Source organism: Pelodiscus sinensis, chromosome 25, assembly GCF_049634645.1.
Source record: "Pelodiscus sinensis isolate JC-2024 chromosome 25, ASM4963464v1, whole genome shotgun sequence".
In the NCBI taxonomy this organism is placed as follows: domain Eukaryota; kingdom Metazoa; phylum Chordata; order Testudines; family Trionychidae; genus Pelodiscus; species Pelodiscus sinensis.
In genome coordinates, this window is record NC_134735.1 from 20,202,597 (window position 1) to 20,205,591 (window position 2,995).

At 61.8% G+C, this 2,995-nt stretch overlaps 2 non-coding genes across 2 annotated transcripts; both read left to right on the forward strand.

Moving 5' to 3' along the window:
- Positions 1-1,043: 1,043 nt before the first annotated feature.
- On the forward strand, positions 1,044-1,117 carry TRNAN-GUU (transfer RNA asparagine (anticodon GUU)). The gene has a single exon. It is a non-coding gene; the product is annotated as a tRNA-Asn (tRNA).
- Positions 1,118-2,668: 1,551 nt separating this feature from the next.
- TRNAN-GUU (transfer RNA asparagine (anticodon GUU)) lies at positions 2,669-2,742 on the forward strand. Its single transcript has one exon. It is a non-coding gene; the product is annotated as a tRNA-Asn (tRNA).
- Positions 2,743-2,995: the final 253 nt, after the last annotated feature.

Here is a 2,995-nt window from a genome sequence, read left to right on the forward strand (position 1 = left end):
AATATGATTCTAGGTTGTATCAACAGGTGTGTTGTAAGCAAAACTCGTGAAGTTGTGGTACCGCCCCAGGGTCAGGAGCATGTCAGGTCTCTTCAGACATGCATGTGCCTATTGGGCCACGGCCCCTGGGTGTCACGCAGCTGGAGCGTGGCATGGCATGTGCTTGCACGTGCACAGGTGTCTGTGTGATCCGTGGGAGGCATGGCCCACGTGCGCGGTCCCTGGTCTCCCTCCCGCCTCCTCCCCCAAACTACTTAATTCGAACTACTTCCCCGGCTGACCAAAACCCATCTCATCCCATCAAAAGCTTCTGCCCAGCCCAAGAGGACCAGCTACGTTCCCGGCTCAATTCATCCCTTACAGTCAGAGCCAAAAATCACCAGCTGACGGTCCTTCAGAATCCTCAATGGAAAGGGGGAGAGGGAATTGTGGGAGCACGGGCAGCACTCGCCACGTTCTCGGTTGAGGCTTGCAGCAGTCATGGAAGAGAGAGCTGGCTTCGGTCAAGTCTCGGGAGTACGGCCACGGCTTGGACGGGTCCTTCAGTCCTTGGCTCAGAGCTTCGGTTGGTAGCCCACATCCTCCCGTGGTAAAAAAGCAGGAGGGCTTTCCTTCCAGGGCCTTTTGCATCTTCTGCCGTGGGAGCACCTGAAAGTAAAACAGCTGCGGCAGGCGTACGCCATGGCCACTAGGGGCGGCCCCGCAGGAAGCCCTGTTGCCTGAGGACAGAAGAGGAGGCCTCCGTGCCTCCCACACAGGAAGCGGGGGGCTGCCGAGAGCTTCCCCGCAGGCGGCATCCTGGCCTGGCCTTTAGCTACTTGCAGCCTGGAGTGAAGGCGCGGAGTCAAAAGAGGCCGGCCCACACGTAGCAGAGGATGGTTTCAATCCATCAACCTCTGGGTTATGGGCCCAGCACGCTTCCGCTGCGCCACTCTGCTCCCTTTGGGCTAGACTGCCCGCAATCCACTCTAGCACCTGGGCTGCACTGGCACGGCCAGGCAGAGGAGCAGGCTGCTAGGCAGCGTTTTGGAAAGCCCTTCGAGGTCTCTGTGGCGCAATGGGTCAGCGCGTTCGGCTGTTAACCGAAAGGATGGTGGTTCGAGCCCACCCGGGGACGTGGCTACGCTCGGCCTCCTGGCGCTTGTTAGCGGGCTCCCTTTTGCCACCTCCAAGCCATCCCTCTCGGCCTCGGTGAGGTCACCTTGTGGCCGGCAAGGTTCAGGGGCCGTGCCGTGCCACAGGAGCCCGTCTCCCAGCAACCGCGCCGGGGCCTCGGCCTCAGGGCTTAAGCCCCGAGCCCAAGCGCGAAAGCTCCAGCCGGGCAGGTGTCGTTCCCCTCCCGCCTCTACGCCAGCTGAGAGGGAGAAACGCACGAGCCGCGCGGGTTCTTAGCCGCCTCCCTCCTGCGGGCCTGTTTGCTGCGCAGACCTCTGGGCCTGTCTCATGCCTCCCCTGGGAAGCGTGGCCGCGCGAACTGAGCCCCAGTCGCAGCTCCCGAGGTTTCCTGTGTAGCCTTGGACTTGCATGGCTGCCATGGTTTCTCTTTGGGAGGGACTCGGTCCCGCTTGGACAGGCGACTCGCCCGTGTGACTCCAAACGCCATCTTGTGGCTGTCTTTTTCCCCCACAGCCAGAACACCAGGATTCGCCTCCCACGGCAGAAGATGCAAAAGGCCCTGGAAGGAAAGCCCTCCTGCTTTTTTACCTCGGGAGGATGTGGGCTACCAACCGAAGCTCTGAGCCAAGGACTGAAGGACCCGTCCAAGCCGTGGCCGTACTCCCGAGACTTGACCGAAGCCAGCTCTCTCTTCCATGACTGCTGCAAGCCTCAACCGAGAACGTGGCGAGTGCTCCCACAATTCCCTCTCCCCCTTTCCATTGAGGATTCTGAAGGACCGTCAGCTGGTGATTTTTGGCTCTGACTGTAAGGGATGAATTGAGCCGGGAACGTAGCTGGTCCTCTTGGGCTGGGCAGAAGCTTTTGATGGGATGAGATGGGTTTTGGTCAGCCGGCGTGTGCCTAAAGAGCGTGGGTGGTGGCGATGCGGGAGAAGCGGCGCGTCGGAGGGAATTGCTCGCGTGTCCTGTTGTTGAGCAGTATGGCGAAGGCAGAAGTTCTCTTTGTGAGGGGTTTGGCGTGCCTGGGAGTAGTAGAGCAAGGCCAGTGTTGATGCTGTGGCAGCTCTTTGTCTAGGCGTTTTGTCTAGGCCTGAATGAAGGCTCTGGGTAGCGTGGTCCAGAAGTGCTTTGTTCCACGAGCGTCTGGAGAGCCTCCCTGGCACGCTCCCTGAGCGAGTCCCGGCGGCCCTTGTGGGTGGGAAAAGGGCAGGAGGAAGCCCTGTTGCCTGAGGACAGAAGAGGAGGCCTCCGTGCCTCCCACACAGGAAGCGGGGGGCTGCCGAGAGCTTCCCCGCAGGCGGCATCCTGGCCTGGCCTTTAGCTACTTGCAGCCTGGAGTGAAGGCGCGGAGTCAAAAGAGGCCGGCCCACACATAGCAGAGGATGGTTTCGATCCATCGACCTCTGGGTTATGGGCCCAGCACGCTTCCGCTGCGCCACTCTGCTCCCTTTGGGCTAGACTGCCCGCAATCCACTCTAGCACCTGGGCTGCACTGGCACGGCCAGGCAGAGGAGCAGGCTGCTAGGCAGCGTTTCGGAAACCCCTTCGAGGTCTCTGTGGCGCAATGGGTCAGCGCGTTCGGCTGTTAACCGAAAGGATGGTGGTTCGAGCCCACCCGGGGACGTGGCTACGCTCGGTCTCCTGGCGCTTGCTAGCGGGCTCCCTTTTGCCACCTCCAAGCCATCCCTCTCGGCCTCGGTGAGGTCGCCTTGTGGCCGGCAAGGTTCAGGGGCCGTGCCGTGCCACGGGAGCCCGTCTCCCAGCAACCGCGCCGGGGCCTCGGCCTCGGGGCTTAAGCCCCGAGCCCAAGCGCGAAAGCTCCAGCCGGGCAGGTGTCGTTCCCCTCCCGCCTCTACGCCAGCTGAGAGGGAGAAACG